Here is a 17,613-nt window from a genome sequence, read left to right on the forward strand (position 1 = left end):
ATGACTATATCTCCTGGCATGAGTATCCACCATGTTTGATTTAAGAAAACTATTTATTATTGAGATAACAAGCTCAACACATGTAGACATTGATGATGGATCGCCTGGTTAGATGGGTCCACACGTCTATACTTAGCACATCGGTGGTCATTATGACTCTCACATGGCCACTGACTCATTACTTATTATATTCAGGTTGTTACACCTATTTACAGTTGACATAGTTATAGCGTGAGTCGACTAGTGTAGTTGATTATGCATTGTTTAACTTAGTAGGCCACTTTCCTTTATGTTGTATCTTATCTATACTTTGTGTACATTGTAAAGTGTGTGGAAGAAGAAAAAAAAACAGCAAGAAAAAGTTTTGGCCTCCATCTCTCTTCTTGTCTCTTGAGTGAGCTTCTCCTTGTGCATTCTGTGTGTGTTCGGCGTAGCATCTTAAGCAAGTCCCCCCACCACGCAATTCTTGACATGGTATCAGAGCTGCACCATAGAGAGAGTTTGATTTCGAAGGCTAAAATGAAGGAGAAGAAGCAAGGTTCGAGCAAGCAAGCCACGGGTAAGAAGCTCTCCCATCCTTCCACTCTCTCTCTTGGATAATGCCTGTGGAGGCACTGGAAGCAAAGCAGAGCAAAAATCTCAGATTGCAATGAGATTTGGTGCACGCAAAGAGCGCTGTGTATTCTGGAGATAAGCCCTTTAGGCATCTAAGGCCATTTCAGGCCCCGTTTTAGAGCTGCACGGTTATAGACAGCAGTTCGAGATACCCTGCAATTTTAGTTGTGTTTGCCATATACAGGTGCACAGGTTACAGATTTCAGATGTGTAAGTTCAAAGGTATTTACCAACGAATAAACACAAGATTTATCTACAAACTGGTTGCAGATTGCATGTATTGTTGAGCAGACAGTGAAAAAGGCCGTCTTGTATATTGTTGTGCACTACAAATCGAGGGTTGCAGAAGATTTGCTTGCTGTTTTGTATTAGTTTTATGATAATGGCAGAGAATAGTGGAAACCCCATCATTGAGAAGCTCGACAAGAACAACTACCCTTTATGGAAGTTCCGTGTCACGAACTTCCTTATTGGAAAAGGCCTCTACGAGTTTGTTTCAGGTGAAGAAAAGGAGCCGGAGGTGAGTGATCCTCCAACAGCAGAAGAGAAAAAGGCACGAAAGGAATGGAATGCAAAAGACAAAAAGGTCATGTATTGGCTGTCTGTAGTAATTGACAATAATATGCTGGGACATATTAGAAATGCAGAGAATTCATATGTAGCTTACCATACTTGAAAGTATGTTTTTCGTAAATACAAAGGCATGAAATATTCAAATCAAGCAAGAGTTGAATACATTGAAGAAAGGGAAGATGTCTATCAATGAGCATGCACTGAAGGTAAGGAGCATTGCAGATGCCTTGGTAGCGATTGATGCAATGCCCGATGATGATGATTTGGTGTCATCTACCTTGGGTAGACTTAATAATGAAAAGGCTTGGAAGTCTTTTGTAACTTCCATATATGTCAGAAAGCCATTTCTAGATTTCGATGAGTTGGTCTCACTTATGATCACTGAAGAGATCAACATGCAGAGTGAGACATCTGAAAGAAGTGGTGAGCAGGTCCAAGCTTTCTACTCCAGTTCAGGAACGGGACGTGGCATGTTCTCTTCAAGAGGCCGTGGTACAGGATGTGGTGGTGACAACCAACAAAATAGATTGAATTAGCAATTTGGCGATATGCAGGTTTCAGGAGGTCGTGGTAACTTTAGAGGCAAGGGGAGCTTTAGAGAAAGAGGTGGATGGCAGAATAGAGGTTCTAACAACTCTGGTATCGTGTGTCACTACTGTGGCAAAACATGTCATATTGCAGCCCAATGTTATGCTAAGAAAGATGATATTTGCAGTGGTAAGTTGCAGCAAGGAAACTATGCATCGTCTTCACGACAGAATGAAGACAAAAATGAACGTCTGTTTGTTATGCATCATATGCTGAATGCTGTTATAGGAAAGGGAACACATGATGATGTTTGGTATGTTGATTCAAGTGCATCCAATCATATGACTATCCATGTAGAATGGTTTGGAGAGATGCAAGATTTGCAAAATGTAGGTTATGTGCAGACGGGTGATGATTCATGCCACCCAATTTCACACATTGAAAATGTTCCCTTGTCCTTGCATGATGGTAAGACAAAGAGTCTTTCAGATGTATTACATGTGCCATTTATTACAAAGAACTTGGTGTCTGTCGGTCAAATGGTAGAGCAAGGGCTGCAAGTCAGATTTAATGCAAAGGGCTGCTTTGTAGAAGACTTCAATGACAAGTGCACGTTGGTAGCAAAGGAAAGTAGAGTTGGATGTATGTTTACTCTGGAGGAGTTTCTACGATGAATGCTGCTATGTATGCTAAAGGAAAAGGTGTTGTTGCAGATATTGAAATTTGGCACAAACGCATTAGACATGCAAATGTACAAAGGCTGAAATTAATGCAGTCCAAAGGGTTGGTTATAGGTTTGCCTACATTTAGAGTTACAGAATTTCATAAGGTATGAGAAGCATGTCAGTTTGGTAAGCAGGCAAGACAACCCTTTTCACATGACAGAGATGTAAGCAAAAATATCCTTGATGTTGTGCATATAGATATTCGGGGGCCTACACAAAATGTATCTCTTGGAGGCAGTTCATACTTTGTCACATTCATTGATGATTGTTTTAGAAAGCTATGGATATATTTTATGAAGGAAAAGAGTGAAGCGTTTGAGCACTTTAGAACTTTCAAGGCTACAGTTGAAAGAGAAACATGCTTGAAAGTAAAGTGCTTGAGGTCAGATGGAGGGGGAGAGTACCTCTCAAATGAGTTCAGTGATTTTCTAAGGTCTCAAGGGATAAAGAGACAGTTCACATGCAGGTATACCACACAGCAAAATGGTGTTGCAAAAAGGAAAAACAGGTATATTGTAGAAGTTGCACATGCCTTGATGGCTGAAAAGAATATGCCTAAGCATTTTTGGTCTGAGGCTGTTCATACTGTTGTTTATATTATGAATAGAACTCCTATAGCTGTAGTTCATGGAATGACTCCTGAAGAATGCTTTACTGGCAAGAAGCCTGATATATCGCACTTGAAGGTATTTGGCTGTGTTGCATATGTTCATGTGCTAGATGAGCTACAAAAGAAGCTTGATCCAAAGGCAGAAAAATGTGTCTTTATTGGATACTCTTTAGAGCAGAAAGGGTATCATTGTTATAACCCTGTCACATGTAAGTTCAAAGTGAGCAGGGATGTCATCTTTGATGAAATGAGCAGTTGGTATGCATCTAGTGGTGATGCATTGGATGATGATGATGATGATCATGACACTCATGTGCAAGCTGAAAAGCAAGAATCACGGACTCTTAGTGGACCAGAGACATTATCTGGTAGTCCATGGTCTAGGAGACTAAGGAGTAGCTCTACATCTTCAGGTGCATGTAGTAGCACTACATGTAAAGACAAGGAAAGAATAAAGTGTCAGATGGCATTGATGCAGTTCTTGATGGCAACTGTCAGATGTGTGATTTCTTTGGCAGCAGCCCTCAAAGGTTGGAGGTTGCAGCAAATGGATATGAAGAATGCCTTCTTGCATGGTGATTTGCAGGAAGAAGTGTATATGGATCAACTAGCACGTTATGAAGATTTAGAGCATCCCACGTATGTGTGCAGGTTGAAGAAGGCGCTCTATGGGCTCAAACAAGCACCTAGAGCATGGTCTGACAAGATCAGAGAGTATATTGTCAATATTGTCTTTTACGTTTCTGATGCTGATCACTCACTTTATGTGAGAAAGGGAGATGCAGGTTTGGTCATCATAGTCATCTATGTAGATGACTTGATTATTACACATGATAGTGATAGTGGGATTGCTGAAGTCAAGGATTTTTTGAAGAAGAAGTTTGAGATGAAGGATTTAGGTGAGCTAAGGTACTTGCTTGGCATTGAGGTGATCAGATATGATGATGGTATATGGCTGTCCCAAAGAGAGTATGGCTTGGATATGTTGTCCAAATATGGTATGATAGCATGCAAACCACTTTCAGTACTGTTGGAGCAGAATGTAAAGTTGAATGCTGATGTTGGGGATGAGATAGAAGACCCTACTATGTTTAGGAGGATAGTGGGTACATGACCATTACAAGGCCAGACTTGAGCTACGCTGTTGGTCTTGTGAGTCAGTTTATGCAAATACCTAGAAAGCCACATTTGGATGCAGTCAGATACATATTGAGATATGTGAAGTCCACATTACATTATGGATTTTTCTATGAGGCAGGTACAGATGTACAGGTATTTGGATACACAGATGTAGATTGGGTTGGTAGTATGTCTAATAGAAGATCTACCAGCAGATACATGTTCTCTCTTGGTAGTGCAGCAATTACTTGGAGCAGCAAAAAGCAACCTACGGTTGCTTTGTCAAGTACAGAGGCTGAGTATAGAGGTGCTGCTATAGCAGCATGTGAGGTAGTATAGCTACAAAAGTTATTGGTTGATTTAGATGTGTAGGTGGAAGGTCGAGTTGTCATTTATTGTGACAACATGAGCAGTATACAGTTGGCTAGGAACCCTGTGTTCCATGCTAGGACAAAACATATTGAGATACACTACCACTTTGTGAGAGAGAAGGTACTAGCAGGTGAGATTGACTTGGTGTATGTCAGCACACAAGATCAAATAGCTGACATCTTCACGAAGGCATTGGGTACAGAGAAGCTTCAAAAGTTTCGAAGCTTACTTGGAGTTGCAGAGATGCAGTTGAGTTTGAGGGGAAGTGTTGAGATGACAAACTCAACACATGTGGACATTGATGATGGACCGCTTGGTTAGATGGGTCCACACATCTACACTTAGCATGTCGGTGGTCATTATGACTCTCACATGGCTGTGACTCATTACTTATTATATTTAGGTCGTTACATCTATTTACAGCTGGCACAGTTATAGCGCTAGTCGACTAGTGTAGTCGGTTATGCATTGTTTGACTTAGTAGGCCACTTTCCTTTATGTTGTATCTTATCTATACTTTGTGTACATTGTAAAGTGTGTGGAAGAAGAAGAAAAAACTAGCAAGAAAACGTTTTGGCCTCCATCTCTCTTCTTGTCTCTTGAGTGAGCTTCTCCTTGTGCATTCTTTGTGTGTTCGGTGCAGCATCTTGAGCAAGTCCCCCCACCACGCTATTCTTGAAATTTATTCCCACATAAGCCTCAAGGTACATTAGTTAAAAGGAATAATGGAGTATAAGTACATGAAAGAAATTGACGACCATGTCACAACATAAAAAATCGAGAGTAAGAGATAGAGGGAAAAATACACTATCAACATGACTTAAAAATAGTATTATAATCTACAAGAGTTAGACAAAAAGCTTCAAAATGGATATTTTAATCAAAAACTCATTTCAGATGTACGCAAAGACTGCATATATCAAGCAAACTATGACGATGAGCCTATGTAGTGATTCATCTACGTTAATATTATAAAAAATCTATTAAGATAAACTTTTAAAGAAGTAAGTTGCACATCAAGAGCAATGTTCTCCAGTGCAATCAAGCTCTCATTCTTGTGATTGACTCATACACTCCATCCTCTCAGATATCCTGCACTATTAATAATGTCTTTCAACTTCTCTTCTTGATCATCTAAAGATGCAGTATGCAACCACAAATTTTTTTGGATGTGTTCATAAATGTCACCTATCTAACCCCTGATCTCTTCTAACTTGCCTTGTATTGTTACTCCATCAATAAGGTTCATTTCATATTTCTCTTTCAATATTCTCTCGATCCTCTACAGATGCTCACCAATATTCTCATCAAGAGAAATTGAAGCTTTTTGATGCTGAGAAAATGTCTTTACTTACTTTTCAATCCCATCCAAGTGACAAATGATCCTCAAGAAACCAACAGAACTATTGTGCCCTCCAATATGCTTGAGTGTACGACAAATTACCTTCTTCCTTGTGATTTCTTTCATTTGGCGTACAACATTTTTTGCACACACATTCTTGTTGATGGGACCTCAAATGGGCCGGCACTGGCTATGGCACTAGCTGGACCTCATGCTCATAACAGACAAACACACCCACACGGCCTCGCGGGCCAGGAGCGTCTATCTACTGCTAAAGGACGGACTGTCCTAGAGCCTAATCTATGAGTTTATAGTTTTGTAGTCCAACGTTTCCCTTTATATAAACTCCACAAAGGGAGAACCCATACACATTGGCAATAAATGCCATGATAATCACATACATGGGAGGCAACCTCTCGATGGAATCATCGCGGCCCCACTACAGCTCTCCTAGATCATAGAGATTAGCCCCTTGATGCACTACTCAACACATAGAACAAACGAACAAACTCCACTCTTTCATTCTGAAAGTATTCCAGGAGATACAATGTGTCCTTACTAAATGATCCCCCAAGAAATGAATGTCTATCCTACGGCTTAGGTTGTCTCTCCACACTCAAGCATGGGTCATCATAATCGAAAACATGTGCTATGCATCCAGTCGTTTGTATTCTGATACCATGGTTGACATGCACATGCAAAAGTGGATGATCCTAAAGTGATCAAACATAATTTTCAATTAGAAACATATTGTGTATAACTAGGCTTTCCAATGCTCATTCACTAACTCGTTGCGGTGACATAAGGATAGCACCGAGACAACACTCGTGCTACTATCCTCTTAATTAAAATACAATGAACTTTATGTCATGATATGCATCAGCAAATCAGCAATAATCAACACACAAATCGCACCATTTAAACATCCCAACCCCCTACGTTTAGGTATTGCTTTCATTGCATAGGTGTTGTAACGTGTCCACCAACATCCTCTAGGACACGTCTTAGCAGTCCATCGGAAAAGTTGTCTAGAAGACTCCACCCGGCACTCCCATGGAATGTTGCGGGTTTTGTAATCTAGGCCTTTCCGCGTCTGCCCCGTAATGGAAGTGTCCTGGGCGCTTTCCACAATGGATCGAATGGAATTGTTGGTCATTTGCTAACGGCGCCTAGCGTCAGACCTGATCGAACTACTTTACGCCGATCGCTCGGTCTGAAGCGGATTCATGCTGCACTTGGTTCAAGGAGAATGGGAAACGAGAGGAATGCAAGGCTCGACCTCTCTGCCAAAGGCATAGTCCCATTCCGTTCCCCTAAAACAGCCTGAATCGGGTAATCGGTACTTCCAAGTCATTGTTCTCCTTGCTTGTTTTGGTGATGACGATCATCCTTCTGTTCGTCGAAGACCTTGAGAAAAGTTCCCGGCTAACCGGGACCACCCATCCGTAGGACGGACCTATGGTCCATCCTCCGCACTTTCCTCAGTTTGTTTTAGTTATGTAATTACCTACCACATTAGTTTGACACATACAAACAGCTTCCTTGATTAACCCTGTTAAGCACTGGTTCCTTCACGTAATCTTATCACAGGACATAAAGAAAACAGTGCCAAACAACTCCTTTATTATCCTTATATCCTTTTATCTTTGAAATACAAGGAATTCCCGCCCGTAGGCGTATTCATAATCCGCCCGAAGGCTATCCAGTAATCCTTCCTGTGATTACTATCCCAAGTTTCCGCCCGTAGACTAGTATGCGGGCCTCGAGATCCAATCCCGAGTCACGTTAGTCTCTTGTGCAGGGCCCGGAAGGCGAGGGATTTACAGCCAGAGCCCCCCTGGCACCCAAGCGTCCTCCTGCTCCAAGCAGAACTCAACGGAGAGACCTCTCACGGCGGGTTCGGTCCACGTTCCCGGCGCGGTTCACAACCCCCTTGGTTAGGGTCAGGCAGGCAGTCGGGGGTAACTGAAGCTGCCTCTCAGGTACCAACCTGAAGCTTTAGATATATTTTCATCCTTTAGTTCATTGAGCAAACAATGCAAACAGTCCTTTCTAACTTTTACAAACACAATCAAATTTCAATGGCCGTTTGGCTGGCAAACTGTCAAGGAGTAACTCCTTTTTCCTCCGAATGCAACCCGCATTCGATCCGGAATCAATTGCAACTTGACAAGATTCCTATCATTCTTAGGGTCAGGGTCATACCCTTCCAATACATTAGGTTTATTGTGGCAGGATCCAGCGACCATGTCGCCTTAGTTTATTGTCGGACAACTGCTTCAAGGCAATTTACTTAACTTTCCTTTTCCTTGGCAACTTTTCCCAAGGAAAGTGAATAACAGGATGATTACTCATCCTCAATAATTTAACTCCCTTCAATAAATTGTCAACCTCATTTCGAGAGATGACAATACTCTTTGCAAACAAATTCCGAGACTATACAATGTTGCGGCTTGTGCGCAAGTATTGCATCTATTCTTATGGAATCCTTTTGTCCATTTCCTTAGTGTTCCCACTGCGGGTTTTTAACCCTATCCGAGTAACAGGATTTTTGGGGTATCCTTCAAGTCATTACAATTAGGTTTGGGTCATGATACTAGAATATGCAACTCCGTCGGAGTTCCATCATGATCCTTAGGTTCACAGTTTTTGTCCTAAGCGATATCGAGTTATCCTTGTACTAAATCCTAGTTATCTCTTAGGATTCCTATGTTATACGATTCCTTGTGATTCATATTACTTAGCCAATTCATTTATGCCTGTTGTGACAAGGATGATCCTTCTAGGGTGATAAACCAAATCTACGGAATCAAATTCGCGTAAACAAGCGATTGATTGCCGTTTTCTTGGTGAGGTAAATTACTTACTAATATGTACGCTAACTTTCCTAATTAATCCAGCCTACTACTTTGTAGTCTATGCTCTCGAACTTATGCATTGGCGAGTCATACAATCTTTCCTTGGTGCATGCTAATTTGGTTACTAACCTTCCCTAGGGCCTACTAGGTCTTGCATCAACAATCGTACCTACTACCTTGTAGTTTATCCTTTGGCATCCCATGCATTTACACCTAGTTACGACTCTTTAATGATTGATCCTTTTCTCATGAAGACTACGCAATTTCATAACATTCTCCTAGTCACTAATTCGCTGATGATACTCAACGAAAACTAGTGATATGCAATTCCATCTTATAACTATGTTTCAAGTCATACGTTCGTTTTTAGTGTCCTATTAGTTCTTTTCGAACGACATCTTACGGTGCTAGACTTTTCCTATGAAATCATAATGTGCATATACGCTTAATTCATCATATCTAGGATGGCAACTAATGCACATATAAACTTCGTCTTCTTGCTTAGGATTAGATTCTTACCTTTAAAAATACCATCTACATGCATCTAATTCCCTAACCGTTCAATCTTTCATAATGCTAAAAAAGATGCATTTCTTTCAATGCTTTTAATTTAAACGTAACTTGAAATTCCCTTCCTACGTGCGCCTAACCATTTCCTTATGCGGAATTTAATACGAAAGAACCTGGACTTGTGGTGACGGGGTGATGTCCACTTGCACGTTTGGCGACGAACCTCCCGCGGTTGCCTCCTGGGATCTTTTAGGAGCCATCGTAGTCGTAATTTCGACTTACGATCCGCCTTTGTGCTCGTACGCGGATGGTTTCCTCTTCATAATGGAACTTCGACTAAAGCTTCGAACTCCCCTCGAATTCGAATTGGCGCGGTAATTGGACTGCTTGTGGTTTTTAACAATCTCGTCCGAAGTCTTGTTGACGGTCCTTGTGGGGTCTTTATGGCCTCACCGTCTCATTCTGCGGAGTTCCGGTCTTTAAGGGATGTTGGGAAATACGCCGTGGGAAAGGTCCTTTGGGCCAAGGTGGAAAAATGGCCTTAAAGGGTGTCAAAGGATAGGAGGTTGGGGGGTCGTGGGAAAGGCCTTTAGGGAGGCCCCTATGGTGGAAAAATTTCCCTTAAAATTGGTGGCAAGGGATAGGAAATTTGGGCCATGGGAAGGGGGTCTAGGAAGGCCCCCTAGGGAAGCTTCTATAGAAGCTTCCAAAGAGCTCCTGGTGGGCACGTGGATAGGCCGTGGGCGACGTGGCGCAGGATGGCGACTTGGCGGCCTGGCGAGGTGATCAGCGCCAGACGGGGGTCAGCCTGCAGGAGTCCAGGGTTGGCCGACGGCAGCACGGCGGAGGTGCAGCAGTCCGTGGCGAGGCTGGCGTGTGGCAGCTAGCGGCCAGCGGCAGCGAGGGGGGGGTTGGTAGCTGGTGGCGTCGTAGGCGGCAGCAGCACGGCGACTGGAGGCCAGCAACACGGCGCGATTGGCAGCAACAAGGCCACGCAGACTCACTCTCCTCTCTCCCGTTCTCCCACGACTTTCCTCTTCCTTTCTCTCTGTGTGTCTCAGGCAGAATCCTCTTCCTCCCTCTCTAAGCACACCCCCCATCAAGGGGGTGTTTATATAGGCCGTGGGGGTGGGGAGTGGGTCTCCCCCCACGTGGGGGAAGTTGCCCATGCAACCCCCACTTTCCCATCCCCTCACATACTCCCTTCCCTCCAGCCATGCATCGGCTGGGGGAAAGGGATAATTACATTAAAAAATTTGCCTTAAATTGATTGAATTTCCCCTCCCAAGAGGGTGTTTCCGCGCGGGGTTAGCGGTTTTATCCCTCGGTTCGATTTACCACTCGCAGAGGCCCCATTTCTATCGTGCGGCTTACACATTACACGGCCAATAATCAAAAAGCGAGAAATACCCTTTGCACAGGGTTTGCACGGCGTGTGGGAAGTAATATTTACGATACGATCACGCGGAAATATTACAGGTGTAGAGGTTCATTTTGTCATGGTTTGAGGTATGAAAAGCGATAAATCACAAACTTTGACAAGGAGATAGGGCAAACTGAGTTTAAACCTCATGCTTTGCCACTACCATACATCCACAAACAATCATTATATTTTTCCTTATTTTTGTGAGGTGTATTCTATTTTTCCCCTTATTTTCTCTATTTTCTTAATTTATTTGGTAATAAATATGCTATTTTCCAATTTTCTTATTTCAATCACTTCAGCATACTAATATTCAATTTATCTTCCATTTTCCCCCCCATAGGAACACATCTCACCCACCCGAAACGACAAAACTACCATTTTACTGCTTAAAAACCGCATTTCCGATTTTTGGGAATTAAGTAGTGCATGTAAATCATTGCAAAATTACATTTTTTTGATAAATAGCAATTAATCATGATGCAACCAGCACTCAAACAAATTTCCATCCAATAAGAACATCATTATCATCATAAACTATAAAAAAACTTCATTTTTCTTCATAAAAATGGTCATACGTGTTTTTACGAAACCCAAGATGCATTAAATGACTTCATGACCAATGGATGGAGCCTCCATTGCTCTCAATCCAATGCTACACATCAATCTTCAACATCTCCATCAATCTCCATCTCCGTTTGCTTCAATCTCCTTCCCGATTTCTCCTTCAAGATAGTGCGCATGAACAGCCCATAGAGAGGAGAGAGAGGGAGGAGAGACAAAGACTAGATTCTGATCTCTTCATCCAAACAACCATATCTCGTGCGAAGACCAGCGATAGAATCACGAAAGAGGGAGAAGTTGGTGGCCAATCTCTGCTCCATGGGTTCTTTGTAGCCCAAAATTCGATTTGGGGGGGGGGGGGATGGCGATTTTTGCGCCGTTTTTGCTGCGTCCTGCCACTATATCCACGCCATGTTTTTAAAAATTAAGGGGGGGTAAAGTCCCAAAGGGCACCCCCCTTTTGGCTTAAGTTTTGGTCCACCTATTCAAATCTTGGCCAATTTTTTGCCTCTTTCGCGTCCAGACTCCGTTTCGACCTTTGAGAAATCCTGCACATCCATCTCAGCATCCCGCACTGACTCGCAGCTCCCAGCATCCCGTACGGTAGTCAAAAAAATTATCAAAAATTTGCAAGTGTCACTCGGGCGCCTTTTAAAAGCCGTCTTTCCCTTGGTGCTTAAAATCGTACTAGCTGCAACTGCCGCCTTCGATATTGAATATTTTTTCCCTAAATTCCAGATTTTTTGGCAAATTTTAGGCACATCCCGGGCTCAAAACTCCACTCTCATTGGCGACACTCAGCCCGTCGAATCCGACAACAGAACTGCACAAAACAACCAAAGGAAGCATCAAGCTGATACAAAATAGATACATATTAAAACACAACACAATGCTCACCCTACCCCCTGATAAAACCAAGACATGAAATCCACAGGGAGTAGGCCTAGCATCTGATCGAAGGTTGGAAGCTAGTCACTAACTGACTGCTCCAACACGACCAAAGTAAAAAGAACTATCAAAGAGGTCGACCTAAGTGGTGGTCTGAACTACCTACCTAACTAAGGACAACACACCCCAAAAGCTCCTACTAGGTGAGGAGTCCTATAGCCTGATCAAGAAATATGTTCTTATAGCGCATTTCTTCTTTTAGGTTTTTATTTTTCCATAGTCGGGCGTGTAAAAAGGAGGGAGCTGAGTGTAGTGACCCAAGGAGAACATGGCATCGGCCTCAGGTCCTGTCTCGGTACCCAAGAACCTACCAAGCCCTCGCGAGGCAACACTTAATCATTTTCTGATGCTCACTTTTATTTTTGCTCCAACCTTCCTTACTTTCTTCTTTTCCAACAAGACGCCACCCCTAGGAAGACAAGGCATCGGCCTCGGGTCTTGTCTCGGTACCCAAGGAACCTACCAGGCCTTCGCAAGGCAATGAGCAACTGCTTATAAATTTTCCATTCTTTGCTCTTCTATTTTTATAGGGGTTAGAACCCCTTTTTCCACACCTTTGTATATATTTATTTTCTTTGAGATATTCAGGGTTTTTTTTTCCTCTCTATCATCATCATTTTTTCCTCCGATAGACTTCTCTAACTGCCTCACAACTAACAAGAACTCCTAGAACGGGCTGCCTAGTAGGCTAGCAGAATAGGGTCACTAGGACTGCTTTCCAAAATAGGTCTTTCGATGCCTGGCAATGTCTTTATAGGAGGTAACAACTACTCAGACATGCCTAACCTAAACCTAGGACTTCATGCCTTGGACGCCAGTCCCCAACAAGAAAATAAAATCCCCTACAAGTACACAGACCCATATAGCATAAAAACATGTTACTCGTAAAGGAGAGATATCACCTGGATAGGGCCATGAGAAGTCTCCACGCGACAAAGGCTCCTTCCAAGCTCTTCTTTGAACCTGTCTAGCATAGGACTAAAACAAGAAACCATTAACCACACTCATACTAAATAGACGACTGGCCTTCTTGGCCTAATGAAATAAAGCATTTAACTAAAAAAAACTGATCGGCCCTCTTGGCCTAATGAAATAAAACATTTAAGACCTCGCGAAACTAGCCCTCTTGGCCTAACGAAATCACATAGAATAGCACCTCCACATCCCTCCCCAAAATAGTACAGATATACAATAATATACTCCTTTCCAAGGAGGAAAAATAGGGCTCGTAGCCCTAAGCTAAAAGCATAAGATTATGACCCATCCCTCCTGCATATGTAGCAAGAGGCGTATGCATAATATGTTATCTAATCAACCTATGGGTCTAGGATAACAACGGTAGATGGGTCTCGGCTACTCTTTGCATCACCTATATCAACCATTGCCTACCATATATTGCATGCTCTGATAACATTCCCCACAAGCGACCGAGTTTTGTCTCATTATTGATAGCAATATCCAAACTAGGACCACAATTGAAAAAAATGTCTTCTTCATAAGCAAGGTTTGCTAGTGAATCCGCAAACTGATTCCAGTAACGTGGAATCAGCTGAAGAGACACTCTCTCAAACTCCTCAAGTAGGGTCATGGCAGTTCGATGATATATACAAAGGGTGGGATTCTGCATTGTGTATGTCCCATCTAGCTGATTCAAGATCAACTGGGAATCCCCTTTTACTAACAACCACTGAATACCACCTTGCTTGGCAATATGCAGTCCCATAATCAAGGCTTTATACTCTGCCATGTTGTTAGTGAATTCTGCCCCGAGATAAGCAGCTAACTTCATCGTAACTCTACGTCGAGGATCTCGGATTTCTACTCCAACACTCCCTTTTTTATTAGGGCCCCTGGACGCTCCATCAAAATATAATGTGTACGTCCACAGTGGGTTTACACAGCCTGCCATCACGAACTCCTCTATTCATAATTATGATAGTCAAAATTTAGCATGTTTAGAGGATGAACTGACGGCTCCATCCCACCTTCTTCATTAAACTCAACAAGAATACTTGTCAACATTCGTAAGCAGTGATGGCAGAAGACTTTGATCTCCCACACAAAGGTTCCGTCTTCTTGCTCAATCACTTTATATCCTTTACTCCACCAGATAAGTTTCCCTTGATGTTATCTCTACTCCAGATATGGGTGCTCCAGATAAGGAATTAACCGCCCCATCAACCAGCTTTATCTCAAATCATCCCCAGCATGGACCTACAATGCATTTCTCCGTGTTAGCATACTTAGAAATAATAAGGTTTAATCTTATTAAGATTAACCTTATTTTTAAAATCTACTCCCTACAGATTAGCTAGTAGAGCCATAGATCTATTTTTTCCTATCCTAACAATCTTATAGGGGCCATCCCATCTAGGTTCCAGCTTCCCTGGAAACAACTCCTTACGTGCATCCTAGTACAGAACTAATTGCCCTTTTTTAAAGGTATACTTCTTTGCTTTAAGGTCGTGCAACTGCTTCATCTGATGTTTAGCTATCTCCTGGTGTAATAAGCTCTGCAATTTCAGTTCATCCAGGTGGGCTATGGTCGTGAAACGTTCAAAGAGTGCATCCTCGTCTCCCAAAGAGTGGTTAATTGCAAACTGTATGGTTGGCAACTTGATTTCGAGGGGTAACAAACACTCTTTCCCATAAACTAATTTAAATGGAGTATGGCCGGTAGCTCACTTGAACGTTGTATTGTACGCCCATACGGCCACATACAACTTCTTGTCCCAGTCTCATTTCTTCTCAGAGACTATTTTAGACAAGATACCCACAAGCTGCTTATTAGTACTTTCGACTTACCTGTTGGCTTGCGGATTATAGGGGATCATTTTATTGTGCTTGATTTGCCAAGCTTTAGTCAGGCTTTTGATCACTTTATTCAAAAAGTGGATTCCACAGTCCGATACTAGTTCCTTCGGTGGATCGAAACGGCAGATAATCTGCTCTAAAAGGAAACTTGCAGTCTCTTTTGCATTGTCTTGCCTCGTTGCCCGCGCTTCTGACCATTTTGTAAAATAATCAGTTACTACTATAATGTACATCTTCTGAGTAGTAAATGATGGAGTGATAGGACCCACAAAATCAATGCCCCACTTCTCAAATGGAAGGATAGCCATGATAGGCATAAGTGGGTGTTTCCTATTCTCTCTACTATCATGTCTTTGACAGGTATCACATCTCTTAACATACTCAAAGGAATCTTGGAAGATGGACAGCCACCAATATCTAGCTCTTAAAGCTTCCTGTGCCGTCAACCGTCCAGTGAAGTCCCCTCCATACGCAGAGTCATGGTACTCTTCCAAGATGAAAAGAGCCTCGTCAGGCATCACACATCGGCGATAGATATCATCAACACCCTGTCGATATAGTGTTCCTGCGATCAAGGAAAACTTCAAAGCCTGTTTTCTAATTTTCCTCTTTTTTGATTTTGATAAACTAGCTCCAGTCTCTCCCATTGATAGATGATGCGTGATAGCAGCATACCAAGATGGGATAGAAGTTATATCAATTTTAAACATTTCTTCGATATCACTTCCTTCAATCAAAGTCTCTTTCGGCTCCCTGAAATCCACAAGGCATTCCATAATACCCTGCAACCTCGGTGGCTTACTCTTAATCTCATAATCGAACACCTGCAAAGTGATTAACCACTTTGCCAGACAATCAGGTGGTTGTAGTTTTTTCATAAGCAATCTAAGCCCTTCCGCCTTTGTATAAAAAACTACCTTCTCATAGAGGATGTAGTGCTTGAACTTTTTTGTCGCAAAGACCATCACAAGGCACAAATTCTCCATGTAGGTGTAGTTAATTTCTGCTATGCCCAATTTTCAACTAGCAAAAGCTATCGGATGATACCACTTTTCCTCCTAGATTTGGGCTAAACAGCAGCTAATACTATGCATGGTGGCTGCTGAAAATATGTAAAATACTTCGCCTCTTTTGGGTGCTTTTAAAACTGGTGCTTTTACTAGCTCATGTTTCACATCCTCGAAAGCTACCTTACAAGGGTCACTCCATACAAATAGACAGCTAAAGGATAATAAGTTTGTTAGTGGCAACGTCCTTTCTGCCAAGGCATTTATAAACCTCCGATAGTACCCTATTGATGACAGAAAGCTATGTACCTCTTTTGGAGTACATGGTGGACTCATAGCGACTATAACCTTGATCTTTTTAGGGTCAGTTGTTGCGATCCCTACTGAACTGACCACATGGCCTAGCAATAGCCCATAAGGCACTCCAAAGACACTTCCGTGGGTTAAGAGCGATACAAAATTTTCTGCAACGCTCAAAGCACTTTCTTAAGATAATCAACATCCTTTCCCTTACAGTGGTTGCCCCCAGGTCATCGATAAATACTTTCAACTCATCTGGGGAGATGTGGCCAAAGGTCTTGTTTGCTGTTCGTTGCCATGATCCAGGTGCATTGCACAATCCAAAGGCCATCACATGGTATGCAAAAGTACCAAAAACAGTAATGAAAGTTATTTTCAACTTGTCCTCTTCTGCAATTGCCATCTGATTGTATCCTGCAAAGTAATCCATGAACGAATATGTTTCCCTACCCGCTAATTGATCCAAAATCTAGTCAATAAATGGCAATGGGTAGTAATCCTTAACCATCTACTTATTCAACTCTCTAAAATCTACACATAGTCGGATCTGGTTGTTTTTCTTCTTCCCGATGACAACTGGTGAACACCATTCTGTGTGCTGTACAGGGAAGATTAAACTAGCTTTCCTTAACTTTGTAACTCCTCAAACAGCCCGTCCCTCAATTCAAAAGGCATACACCTTACCTTTTGACACACAGGATGACTGCCTTCTTTTACAGGAATAGTATGAACAGCCAGGCTAGGAGGAATACCTCTCAACTCGTCATAACTCCAAGCAAAGATGTCGCGGAATTTGTGAATCAAGGACATATAGTCCTCCCTTTCTGTGCTGAACTGAGCATGGAACCTAATTTAATTGGTTGCAAATCATTCGGTTTGCCAAGGTCCAACTCAATCACATCCGCGTCTCTTATCCTATCTTGCAGCTCTATCGGCTCATTTAGAGTTATCTGATAAATATCCTCTGTAGTGGACTCCTCTTTAGATTCATCACTGGATGATGTCTCACTAGCAGATGGATCATCTATTGTTTCTAATTTAGTAGAGGATAAAGGAGCTCTCTCGCTCTTAGGAGACTCAGGGTAAGCATCGACTATTACTTGATTAGTACCTCTACCTAGAACCACTTGACCGGCGGGTATATTGACTTGACAGTCTGTTCGTAAGATCCAAGGCCTACCTAGCAGACTCGATAGCTGGGACGTCCTACAAATCTTATCACCCTAAAGTCCAAGAAACATTCTACACTTATCACTGTAACATGGACTTCAGTAACGCAACCTTCTTGTTGCCTTAGACTATCAT

The sequence above is a fragment of the Lygodium microphyllum genome, chromosome 17, assembly GCF_053477565.2.
Source record: "Lygodium microphyllum isolate KBCC chromosome 17, Lygodium_microphyllum_v1.1.10, whole genome shotgun sequence".
In the NCBI taxonomy this organism is placed as follows: domain Eukaryota; kingdom Viridiplantae; phylum Streptophyta; class Polypodiopsida; order Schizaeales; family Lygodiaceae; genus Lygodium; species Lygodium microphyllum.